The sequence below is a fragment of the Pieris brassicae genome, chromosome Z (assembly GCF_905147105.1).
Source record: "Pieris brassicae chromosome Z, ilPieBrab1.1, whole genome shotgun sequence".
NCBI classification, from domain to species: Eukaryota; Metazoa; Arthropoda; class Insecta; order Lepidoptera; family Pieridae; genus Pieris; species Pieris brassicae.
The window spans coordinates 7,514,642-7,529,062 of NC_059680.1; the positions used below are offsets into that span (position 1 = coordinate 7,514,642).

Here is a 14,421-nt window from a genome sequence, read left to right on the forward strand (position 1 = left end):
ATATTGGTAACTCTACACGATACACTTCCCTTTGAATTCTAGCCCGTTAGATCTTTAAGGATTTATTTGATTATTTTTTAACACAATGCATGGTTTTCGTATATTTAAAAATAAAATTTGTAATATTGCATTTATTTTTACTGCTTCGTGCCTCGGGTACGTATATCAAATATCTTTCCCGGAGAACTATGTGTTAGGTAGAAAAATTTTATCGCTTACAAAGATTGTTAGCTATATTTATATTATTTTAAAATAGAATAAGTATAAATATATGGGATTCTGAACATCCTCTGTCCCAAATTGATAATGTAGGCAATTATCAAGAGCACTTGAATGAAATTCGGGAAAAATTAACATTTTATAAACACTTGCTTGACATTAAGATGTCAACTGAATATATACAATATTGTATTAATTTGATTTGCAACTTCAAAGGTTATATTGAATTAAGTATTGTCAGATTTCATCTATTGCAATCATATTAAACAAAAGTCATACATTAATGTTTTAAGTATGTGTTGTCTCTATCTCCTTCAAAAAGTACCCTTTAAATTCATGCTGTCACACTATTTTTGGCCTTCGAGTTTTGCATCTGATGTCATAGTACCTATTTTGGTTCATATGAATGAATATGCAATAGTTTGTCACATTAAATTATAGTAATATAATTATATTATATATCATTGCTAATTTGGAGAAGCTTTTAAATAGTTTATTCGAAAATATTCTTAACAGTTAAGTATGGGATGTTTTAGCCTCCAAAATTCCTAGACCAATACTTAATGTTAACTTTATGCATTCTAGTATTTCAATACGCCGCGTATTAAACCCAGGATTTAGGTATCACCAACAAAGTATGGATGTCAATTGTTTCATATGCTTAACTAAAATGCCTGGAATTCGTTGTGGCCAGGTTTTTGTCAAATAGAACAACAATACATCCGTTACTAACAAACACATAAACCTACATTCAACGGTCTCTTTCGAGCATAAGTGAATTTTATAGCTTCACAGAATCTTAATTCTGCACAAATATTGCTAGGTTAAAATAGCATACCGGAATGCATGTTTTTTTTAAATAATTGCCGCATTATTTTTTAAACAGTTGACGCATCAATGAGTACGAGTACATATGAAAAAGAAAGACGGTAAATTCCCTTGGATTATGATTAACAGCATCTAAATCCAATACGCGACATGATATGTCATGACCATATGTCCACGTTCCATTTTTACTAAGTCGTTTTACGCCTTTCTTTTCTGAACACTGATATTTTTTAAATCTTAAAGTTTGGGTTATAAAAATGGTCAAGATTAATATTACTACTGAGCACGCATATTTATAGAATGCAAACTTTTAAACATGGTCCTCATAGTCAAGGGTCAATATAATTATTCTGAATGAATACAGAATTTGTTCATGAGATTTCAAATTCATGATCAACGTTTTGTAACTGTCCGAGTACTTAAAAATATATAAAGTACAAATAACTAGATTACTTAAATTACACTGATATTTTCATTCACGTACTGAAAGAACAAAGCCGTAATTGAATGGTAACATGAACTAGAGATTATTTATTTTAAAATGTTTGTAAAAGAAAATTGCTACCCCCTAGGGCTTAGAAGAACTAGAACATCAGTGAAAAATAAAAAGTGAACTCGACAGTACCAAAATAAATTCGACATAACAATTAAAAAATCATTGAAAGATTGATATTTATTAAATAAAAATATATCTCATTATTGGTAGTTAAAATTTATTAAATACATTACACTTTTTTGAAAGGCAACCAATGGAAGCACATTTGTGCATGATTTGTCATCTTCAAACGCAAGATTTGTAATTATCATCCGACTACATGCCTATCAAACCTAGGACTTTGTTATCCGATAGTTTGTCCCGATAGGGTTATTGATAACATAAAGGAAATGCAAACTACATACGCACCGTAGCAATATTATTACATAACAATAATATAACATTACAACTAAATGTTTTGCAACTAGAGCCTTTTTGTAAGCAACGGGATGAGATTTTATTAGTAGATATTCGTAAAGTTGGTTACCTAATATTATATTACAAAACTAATGTGTTTGAAGACAAGTTAATATTTTATTCGTTAACGTTACACTTATGCTATATCCGAACGTAACTCTTTACAGCATATTTTAATAGTTTTATTTTTGACGTCATTTCATGTTTGACACTGCAAAGATGTATCAGGATAAACGAAATAAATTTTAATATGATTTTAAAGCGCTTTATTCTTTAACTCCTACTACGTGTTTGCACGACTTATAATCATATTTTTAAACAATAATTATTACTGTATTCTACAAAGAAATATGTAGCTTAGCTTGTTCCATTTTTGTGTAATATATTTGTATACATAGATTTTAGAGAGAGATGTATATATAAGATTTTTATCATAGAATACCTTAACATGTTAAACCAATCTTGTTATTGAAATAATGTACAACTTATAATTACAGTTATTCATATTTTTAATCTTTGATTTGAACCTTATATGTATAGACGAAATGGTAATGTAAAAAGCTTTACGCATTTGTAACTTAATAATTTTGTGATGATGTTTTAAAGTGAACTCGTACTCATACATTGAACTCATTTATGTAAAATTGATACAGTTTTGGTGATAATGATTCTCAAAAAAGTAGTAAAATTGTGTTTAAAAGTTTTCAAAAACATACGCGTCAAATTGTAAAATATTATATCATATGCTAACATAACAAGATTAAATTTGATAAAGTATTATATTTAAAATATTAAAAGGATTGCTTTAATTTTCAGCAAGTTTCATTTGTGTCTTTCCACAAAATTTCAGCGTATTGGAATTTTTCGTGTATCGTTTTTATTATAATTAATGAATCCCGTTGCACGTATAAATAAATTTGTTTTTTATTTCGATAATATTTGACTTTAAGCTATTCACTGAGCCGATTCGTAATAAAATTAGAGTTGTTTGTTTTACAAAATTTCAGTTATTTTCGCAAAGTTTTAGGAGTAGCCCAGTAAAGTACACATTGACAGCTTTGAACCAATATTATTAGAGCAGCGACAAAGCTTAATATTGGCGCTCCATTTAAAGTAATTAATTCGTTTGGATAATACTATTTTATTTTATTTATCTTAGTGATCGCACTCTCTAAAAATTTAAAAGCATGTTATACTCTGTTCGGCGTAATGATGCTATCAATTACATAGACTTCTGTTTGCATTGATAACGAGATTACGTGCGAAGCCTTCAAAAAACTCTCTTATTAACGTAACGATACATCCGCGAGCAATCGTTTTAATCCCATTATTATTTTTTAAATTCCTGAAATATATTTTAAAATAAATATTACACGTAATAAATGTGCGTAAACCTATATATTTAGGCCATAACCATTTGGATAATTTAGTGCAATATATAGATATCCTATATTATATGAAAATAATCAATCTACATAATAGTGATGAATTAACTGCCCATTTCGCAACGATTTTTCACAATTCAACTTTCAAACAAATCAGCAGAACGGCAATTTTAAGTTCAAAAACTCCGAATGCAAGTGGAGAAATGTTAGAATAAGTTTTGGCGCGGGTTTTCTTAAATTGGTGCACATCTGTGAGTAGCCGAGAAGCGACCAAGAAAAGTTGTGTCGGGTTAAGTTTGGGATACTGTCACAAAACTTACGGATAAATGTGAACTAACCGCGCGGTAAGGGAAACGTCCAACCGGCGGCCCGTGCCGTATACGACTAGCTGTAAGCCGACTGGCGAGAGCGGGCTGGAGCCTTGCAGATAGCTTCATTGCTCCAGTCGACTCTAAATTAACGCATTAATAGCTTGGGGTACATCGTGTAACGCTAGGTGCATAGAAGGGCTTGTCAAACCTCTCGAAGACTATATACAGGCGAACTCACTAAGGCTGTTTGCAAACTTCCACATTCTGTTGCAAACTTGTTGTCGAACTAAAAATCAAATTAGGGTAGACAATCATGTGATTGCATCCATTACTAAATGAATCCTATTGTTGTTTAATGAAGCTGAAATATTTAGGAGCGAATTAGACGCCGTTTATATTTAGTATATTATGGATATTTTGACGGATGTTGAATAGTAATGAATAATAGTGCGTGTTAAAATTTCTGTATGACAACCAGATATTAGTCCGCATACTAAAATGCCGTCTTAATAAAACCATGGTTTATTCTATTCACATTTCCCGCTTTTGTCGCAAACAAAGAAACACATCCAGTTAATGAGGTATGTTAAGTCCAGTTTCATTACAGAGCGCACTTGTAGAAGGGTAAAATTTGAAGTAATGTAGACAAGTGTCGTTTGAAAGTTGGAAGTGCGACCGCTGTACCTTACCTTGTAAAGTGTTACAGAAAACTTTGTCATCGAAAACGTGTGACTGACGTGGCACTTTGAAATTTCTAAGTCCCTCAATATGGGTCGTGTGGAGTACTGTACTATTTATAGTTGCACATCTTATGGCCCTCGAAACGTCTTGTTGGATTAAAGCTATATCGAATTCATTGATGAACGTTAAATTTACTTGTTGACCGATTTTGTGGCAAGAAATTTCTACCAAAATCTCTTTCTACAAGGTGCAACTGCAGTTTATTCCAATAATATTCTATGTAACGTCTTTAAAGATCAAAGACATTCTACAGGTCAGGTCGCTCGCTTTACTATCTTACATATAAAGGTTAAAGCGAACATAGGATGCGACGGGTGTAAGGCTTAAAACGGAAGCCTTGGTCGCTCTTACTCTCACCCCATAGACTTAATCTCATTAAATATTTGAAATATAGATAACATCTCTTATAACCTACTTCTGTACTTAAATGAGTTTATTGTACATTATAAATTATCTGGGGCTCAATGCAAAACATTACATTGTTTTTACTTTATAAAATTTGAAGTCGAGACAGGGTATGTATGACAACCATCGCATACGTTTTTATATGGGATATTGTGTTAGTGTTGTTTGAATAAATCATCACATATAGTCTTTCTAATACTGCATTAAACTTTCATCTTAGTAAATCTTAAGTTTAATCTTCGCTGTGTGAACAAAAAGTGTGATTTATATAGCTTCATATTTTTACGTTGCACGTACTTATAGTATTTTTAGAGCGTCCTTCCGCTAACAGCTTAGCACATTTAAACGGATTAGCAATGAACTCAAGAGTAGAAAGTGCTACATAGTTGAGAGGGTTGTCTAATAACCATAGTTTTATTTCGAAAAACTTATATACTGTTTTATATTAAGCAATACTTGTTAATTCTTATTTTAAATATCACTCTTTATACACGGTGTCTACCTGCAAAAATAACAGTAAAGAAAGCGACCTTATTTTTTGAAAACAATATTTATTTATAAATAACAGGGTAAATTATATTATGTGTTCTATCCTAGTGATTATATTATTATAATTTTAACTTTTTTTCAACGACTATAATATAATTATTTATAAACGACGATATATCTTTATTTATAATCTTATTTAAACAAAAGTAGAAATTTAATTAGTCTTAAATTGCTTCAAGTTTAAGTAACAAAAATAAATGTTTACCCATCTACGTTCCGTAAAATATATGGGGCTAAGTAACAAAAAGTGTAGCCTATCTGAGTAAGACAACCTCAAGGATCTCTTTGAGTAACATTAATCGGGTTTCATAGTCTCCAAGTTGACTAGCGCATTACTGAAGGTCGTAACTGCAGTTAGATTCTTTCCCTGTACATTTAAGATATGTTTTTATACAAGAAAGTTATTAAGGTTAAATAGATGTGTCACATGTCGATATTCGTTTCCAGGCGTGATTAAAAATGATGCGGTTAAATATTTTAAACGAATGTGTTTGTAATAGAATGTTATTCTATCATATTTAAAGCGTCCTCCCGGTTGTGACGAACAAAGAGATTTTGATGATTCGTGATACAAATCAGAGTCATTCTTAAGCGTTAACGGTTTATATATTTAGTAAGGATCGATTGAGACATGAGTGAGGATGATCGTTCGCATAATTGGAGGTTAGAACAATTTTACTGCGCTACTATAAATCGATCGGAAACTAACTAACATGAACGTAACTATAATTAATAACTTAAGTATTCGTACTCCTCTTTGACAGCTCAAAAGTATTGTATCTACAGTTTTACACGTATTTCGTCGATTTTGCGTATTGTATTGAAAATTACAACAACCTCTGGGCGATGTAAAAATGATAAACGTCATACAAAAAAGTTGTGACGGTGAACTTGAAATTGGTGTAAGTATAATTCTCGTTTATTATAACTTATACTGGACCTTCAGGCTTAATCGTCTTTTTTAATCATTTATTGTTATAAATTTTTATAAATTGTACAAATTGTTATAAATTATTTTATTTCCATTTTCTTTTGTAATAAAAAAGTGTCGCTACAACAGTTTTAAACAGTTTATTTATTATTTAGATGTATAACTATTATGTTAACTCTCAGTTATATATTAAGTTGACGCTATATGGTTGATAATAAATATATTATTAGTACGTTAGTCACATAAACTATGGAACGATGACGTTTCCAAGAAACTCATAACATGTATGCGAAACCATGTCAACTAGTAACCCATTTATTATATATTAAGGGATAAATAGGACAAGCTTATAATCTAAAAATTGCGACTGTACATCTAAGTTTTAACGTACTCCATATTTTTTGCCCTGGAATGTTAATTGGCCCATAAAAGTCATTAAACGAAATAAAAGCGAAAAATATATTATAAGAAATCGATGTTTGAATATACAGAGAGCTACAGCTATGTATCGCAACTAATCATAAAAAAATCCTATACGTACAATTTTTTTAAGTACCTACTTATAAGGATATAATATAATACCTCGGAATGAGGAAGGGATGAAAGCGGTCTCAGAGCTACAAACGACGTGTGTGAGGCACAGAAGGCTGATCATCTACTTGCCCATTCATTTAGATGAGATAGAATGACAAACCTTAGAAGGCTTGTGTCAAATGTATATGTATGGAAACTTAATCACTTAAATAAAATACATTAAAAAAATCGATTATAAGTAACATTTTACGACCACACCACGGACAGCCCTTTAATATATTTGTCCTCGAACAAACTTAATCATTGTTACCAAATATCTAACCGTTAGCTTGATTAAACGACATAATATATTGTTGCAGAGGAAACTAAACCTTGTGTAACAAAGAAATAAAATTGAAATTTGTATATACTGTAGTGATTTCATCAATCATTATCAACACATTGTTGTTGAGGTTTTGAACTGGTTAAGCTGTAATTCTAATGTGTGTATTGAATTTTGTCATATCACATTAGTTTATTGAAAAGGCCGAGGTATATATTAGTTAATAATTTATATATTTTTGTACTGAGAGATCAGTTTTGGGAAATTAATAATAATTTATAAACAACTCTCTATACTTATCTAGGTTCAGTTGTAACTTGTATTATAGTTCAGCTTAGGTTGCTAAATTTTAATAAAATTTTTCATACCTGCAGAAAACCGAAAAGTATTTGAATTGTCTCGCAATAAAAGGTCATGGTAGGATTATAATATACGGACCTCCTACATGGGAATGCGCTTTAGAACGACTTCGATTGAAGTTTAAAGTACGTATCTGTGCTCTTTCATAGGTCTTAGCTCTGTTCGATTTCGATGAAAGAACGGATTCAAGTTGCTAAGTATGAATGGCTATTCTATCAATTTTTTCCTCGGACGTTGTAGTTCAATTGGCGAAAAATACGGCATATGGACTGTTTTTTTATTATAAGATAATAAATATATTTTCTATTAAGAAACAAAAGAAGAAGAAAATTACGTATGAAGAATACAAATACTTATAATCGAAATAAAAAGACTTTTTAACGAATTAGAGCTTTGAATTTAGAATGCAAAACATATTTTCGTATCAGATTGCAACACATCGGGATTGTTTAAAATCTACTATCGTATCGAATTGACATAGTGACCAAGTGTCAAAAATTGTGGTAAGCGTATTACTAATCAGACACATGACGTCATATAAGAAGATAGCGCCTGCATTCCTGTGCAAACCAAACAAACATTGCTCCAATTTAAAAGATAATTAGCGAGACGTGAGATTGTATACGACTCTGCATTTAAAATTCTAAACATGAAAATATACTTTTATAATGTGTGTGTAATTTAAATTTACGAATTTTATAAAGACATAAGCAAGCGTTTGTCTACAAGATTTGAACGGAATTTAATAAGAATAATTAAAAAACTAAAGCGATGTAACAGAAATAATGAAATGCATGTCCATTACAGAAATAAATTAATCAAAATATACCAGATCAATCGGTTAAAAATAACCAACGTCCTAAAATATAGTCTAACTACAAAATAGTTAAAACTCAATCATAAAAATATATGAAGAAGAGATTATATGAAAACGACATAGCAAAAAGTCTAAACAAACGTTCCGTTATCGCTCGCTGACTTAATTATACGTTCGTTAGAATCGCAGGACAGAGTGCAAAGTTCTGACAAAAACAATCACTTATATTACATATATGAATATGTAGAACTTGTGGCAGGATATGATCACTGTCTGACGTTCATTTAAACAAAAAGCGATATACTGTAGGAACTGTGTCATAAAATGTGTTGAATGGTGGTCGTGCATGCGATACGGACAGATTTTTTAAGGGAACAGAACACCCTTTTTAGCCAAACAAGCTTGACATTTAAAATATATATTGATACATTGGCCTTGTTCCTATATCGTAATTATGTGTATTTTTTATAAATATGACAGCCGTTGTTTTTCAAAGAATTCGACTGGACTTGTGATTGAATTGTATTGAATCATAAATAACAATATTTTTATGCTTAACTCAATATATGCTATAGCGGTTACGTTCCCGGAAAAACAATAAATAATTTAAAATTGGAATGCTCTTTATTATACTTTTGTTAATTTGCTATAAAATTAAATCTCTATTTGTCAAACAAGAAGTTCTTTACGCCATTTATGGTTTTATAAATGCCTATACAAAGTCACTACCACTACATAGATAGAAGGATAGAAGGTATATATTTCATGTCTGGATACCAGAGACGTTAGAAAACATTCGATTGGGTTCATAGGTACTTACCTAATGGTTTTGTAATACAGCGAATCATACATGATGTCATCATTCTTACGTAATGATACACTCATTCAGACTAATTACTTTACAATGAGAGGCGTCTAATAAATCAGTGACAATAACCGATGTATGGAGCAAAGCCATGAGGACAACACTTGTTATTTTGTTAAAATATTTCGAAAGTATTGTTTGGTTTTTCGATAGTTTGTTAGATTTACTTTCATTATAGGAGTTTAAGTTATGGTTGTACGAGGGTGGAGAATGTAGTAAATAAAAATCCAGTGACAGCCTCCAAGGCTGATTAAAAGTAAAATCGTCTTAAGTTTTATTTTTGACGAAACAACCATTCTTTTGTATTTGTAGGTACAGAAAAGATAAATGAAAATAGGAAAATGTTTGTTCAATTGCTCAATTAGACAACACAACAAGCAATTATAATAGCCTCAACTTATGGGGAAGAAGTGTATTTCTTTGAATTTTATCGATGATTGAAATAATCGCCTAAGAAAGATGAATAGAATAGAGAAAAATTCCGGTTATTTCATTTCAAACGTAAAATAAAAACCATTTATTTTTGCAGCCAGTATCACAATGCAATAGCTACTTGAGTAATAGCTATAAGGAGATAGAAGGACTAGTACAATCAATACCAAACATTCTGTTTATAATATCCCAAGAAGTCGTACATAAGTTGTGGGTTGCTTGGAGCTACTAAGAGTTAACGTGTCGCGTCGGACGCACGACAATTCTTCCGTCGCGCGTCATTCCGATCGCGACACTATCTTCTCACGTCAGCCGCGCCTGATTTATGTGTGGACACTTTTATAGAGAACTCGTGCACTAAACATTCACCGCTTGTCGCTGATTCAGCCCCGTAATTTACAACTCAACGTGTATTTAACTTAACATAAGATAAACTCTGTTTGGGAATGTTAATTAATTATGCAATTTCATGCTTATTATTAGTCAAAGTATTAATTATGGTTAGAATATGTTTACACTGTGAAAAACGACGATGTCTATGCCTATCTACAGTACTAGCCTTAAGATCATGTAATCAGAAAAATAAATGTATCAGGACTTTATACTATCTGTATTTTGTACTCATTGTCAATGTCGTTACTTGCAATGACAAAGAAGCCTGTGGTAGCTTGGTTCTTTATGGAAATATAAAAAAAAGATCTAAGTCTTGTTCACTAAAATTGTTATGTTATGTGTTATGAGAAAGTAATTAATTATAAATCGTACATCTATAACAAAAATAATATAAAGTGAATAACATAATACCGATGGGTTATTTTTTACAATGTCCGGCCTCTTTGCTTGGGTTATCTAAGTATCAAGAGTTGACATACTACAGATAATACGATTTAAATAATGTAAATTCAATGAAATTGCTACATATAATTCTGATAAGTGCCAAAATAAGTAGCAAATGTGGTAAACAAATTTTAAGGAATATCTAAAAAGATTCTATAACTATTTTGTAAGGTCAATATTTTATATTTTTAACGACTTATTTTTTGTATAATTCCTATTGAAACACGACCCATTACATACTTGTCTCATTTAACATACCTTTTTTGGAATCAATACAGGTTTTTTAATTGTTACTCATCTTCAAAAATACCTAAACATCTAAGTAAACCTAACCTAAAACCCTTTGGTTACATACAAAAAACTCGTTACTTGCAAATAATAAATAAAACATTTGTATGTCTTTGTAATATTCTATTTAGAACGAACACAATACTCTATTAAGAAAAAAATTCAACTGCATTCAATCTAACTACGGAAAAGTACTTTTAGATACTTAATCGGGTTAATATCGGCAATTTTGTGTATCCCCCAAAGATTTGTGGGATATAGCATATAAATCGAAAAGTGAACAGCACGAAGCACGCGACCCTTCTTCACAAACATTCTATTAAAGGAAATTGTTCGTTCGTTACGTTTTATAAGGAAATGTTAAGCAATTCATAACAATTCCCTAAGTACTTGTTCTTTGATATAACACTTCAAATCGTTGAGGGGTATTATCCTTAAGAAACGGGAATTTTCAATGTTTATAGTCGGTCGTTTAAACGCTATATTATTTTCTTAACAATGAAATATGTCTTCAGATGACCATCCAAGTCTCGTGAATCAGACTCGGCGAACTGTATCTTTTTGCCAAACAAAATATTACTAATAGATTATATATAATCATAACTAAGACATGTATATAGAATTAGGGTAAATTTGAAATTTCTATTATCATAAGTATAATAGAGTTTCTTTACTAAAACCACAAAAATATCTTCGTTTACTTCTTACTAAACTTCTATGGCAATATTCATGCAATATGATTTATTTCAATAAATCGTTCATAATAATTTGTTTATTTTATAGACTGAAAAGTGTATATCGAATCAAAAATAGCTCGTTTGATTAAAATCTAAATCGAAACAAAAATTTGAATTCAAATTGAATTAACTGATTGTTGCCGCTCAAATTCTGCTGCCATGCGACGATGCACGAACTATGCACGTCTAGTTTTAAGGGCTCTACACACTCGCTATTTTCTAAGCAGTAAAGTTGCTATGAACATGTTAATGACTGTTTCTATCATAAAGGATGACAATATCGTGGGTTCATTATGCAATTAATACTTTTAGTTCTATCTGAATAATTGTGACCCAAAATTACAACTGCAGCGCATACTTTCTCCTATATTTACATATTTAATATGATTGTTTATGTTTATAATAACGTTTTAACGTGCTATTCGTATTTGCTAGATCCAACTCTCTATCATATATGTATATATAGCCTTACCTTCAACGCAATATTAGTTCATATTAACCACATGCAATGATCAAAGTCTATGAATCACAATATCGATTAACAAAACCACGCAAGGTATCCAAAAGTCACATATTTTACGATACTGACAAAGTGCCATCCACTGGAATAAATTATAAGTCAACCAGTTTAACAATATCCCGACTTTGCTGACAGGGAAAACTTAAGTAGTGTGACCAAGATCACGGTGAAGGGCGAAGCAACTGAATATCCAAGAGAGCTGCGTAACTCAGGTACAGAATATCAGATGAATAGGACAAAACGAGGCTGATTGGACGTGCAATAATTGATAGTGGAAAATTGTTGGAGGCCACGATACACTTCAGAGACACGGCGAGTAATTATAATAATGGCTAAAATAACGTATGTAATCTTTGCATAATTGATCTTGGTAGGCACGTAGATTAGAATTACATCAGTTTGTATTTTTCAAACTAAAGAAAACTTATTGTTTCTGCGGGAATGGAACCCAAATCACATAAGGAAGAATGTGTACATACGCATACCTGGAAGAGTTCAATGTTTTTTAGAAATTAATTTATTAAAAACATTGAGCGTTTGTTTTTTATTATTATTATTTATTCTTGTATTATAAGAGCTCGAGGGGTTCAAGTGCACAGGCGCTAATTAAAGAATTAAGTTGCCGCCGGGTAGATAGTACCGGTAAGAATACGTAACAATATTTTAGTGGTTTAACAATTAAAACTTTTTTTATATAACCTTATGGCGTTTCACATCACACATATCACACATATTTAATTGATAAAATACATATAAAATAATTACATTCGTTAATTGCTTGTGGCATTACTCTTGAAAATCCATGTTTTTCACATGGCCAGTTATGTCACCTGTTCCCGTGTTGGAATACCAAGAAAGCTAATTATATACACGCCAGAAAAACAAACAAAGAATGTGGTATAACATAAAGCATAAGAATAATAAACACTTTGTTTCTGAAATATTTTTAAGTTAATTTTATCAATTCGAAATCAATATTCATAGTTAAGACAGGACAACATCTGTCGGGTCCGATAGTTGTCAATTAAAAAATATAAAATAAAAGTTTTATAAAACCGAGACAAGCCGAACTAAGTAGTTACTATATTTAAGTGCCATAGAGTTATAGAGAGTTAAGCTTAACATATCGAGTATCAAAGCGAGTGTAGTGTCTTGAATCTTCGTAAACGTTATATGATCCTTACAAAGGTAACCCTTAACCTTCTATACTTTGAAAAGAAAATCTTTAAAGAACGTGCGTATGTTTTAGCAAGAAGTTCTATATGAATGTTTTCGTGCTTGTTGTAGGGTGATCTTGTTGAAGGCAAGTAATGTTAGAAGACAAAAATGCCGGACTTCACTTGATAATTTCAAGGCGAACAACGAAACATAAAATTCAAAATATTATATACTCATTCTTGCCTTTTAATATCTGTCTGAAACTGTCATGCAGGAATAGAATGTGTCCCATACACGGCAGAGTTAGAGAGAAAAGACAAATAAAGAAACCTTAGTCATTTAATGATTTAAATGGAATATTGTACCACAACGAAATAATTTAAGTTAACACCGCAAATCAATGAAAGCGAATGTTAATATTAATTAACAATAGGCGTAAGAGGCGCCTTCTTGATTGTTTTAAAGTGGTTCAAATTACATTTATACACACAATTTACGAGTATACTATACATTCAGCCATTTAAAAATTTTGTATCAATTATTTGGTACCTAGAACCAATTAACACTTATAAAATAATAATTCTTGAATTTGTTTTGTATCGACACATTTCCATCTGTTTCTTAATATATTTTTAAGTGAGAGAATTGAAATTTTACGTTGATAAACGGTAGGTAGGTAGACGATAAATAAGGCATTGCCAATACATCAAAGTTAGTGGTCCAAGTGATCAGCCTTGTGTACCACATGTCATAAATTGTTATTTCCTAGTGATGTCTACCGTCACTGCGCGAGTATTAATTACCCACATACAAAAGAAAATATGAGGTGTATAGCCTCGAATTGAATGCATAAGCACAGGGTTGAGAATGACGCGCTTTAGTTAGCAGACAGTACTCAAGACTGTAAAAGAGACTTCCAAAAGACTTGACCTTTTGCTTATATTTATTTAGTATGTTATTCGCCCAACGATAAAGAGGAACTGCTGAAAAACTCATCATCATCATCAAAACCATAAAGACAGAGCTGTTTTAGCGATTACAGATATTATTGTTGGTTTGAAAATTACTTTGAAATTGAACGATGTAATGGGACGTTATACATTATTATGGGCTCCAGTTTAACAAGATGTTTGAATAGATTCAGATCTACTTTTAAAATAAATTAACTGGCATCTGTATGGGATTTTTATTTTAAGTATTTTCGATTTTTAAACGTTGTTACCCTGATTC

General features: G+C 31.1%; 1 protein-coding gene across 13 annotated transcripts in view; it reads right to left on the reverse strand.

Moving 5' to 3' along the window:
• The window catches only part of LOC123718911 (basement membrane-specific heparan sulfate proteoglycan core protein), a 114,076-nt gene that overhangs the window by 59,092 nt on the left and 40,563 nt on the right, over positions 1-14,421 (reverse strand). The window contains exon 1 of one of the 13 annotated variants that reach the window (XM_045675911.1): positions 3,705-3,733. The exons of the other annotated variants lie outside the window; for them this stretch is intronic. The gene's annotated coding sequence lies outside the window, so the exon portion shown is untranslated. Of the gene's footprint in view, positions 1-3,704; positions 3,734-14,421 lie in introns of those variants that run through there. 13 annotated transcript variants of the gene reach the window in all.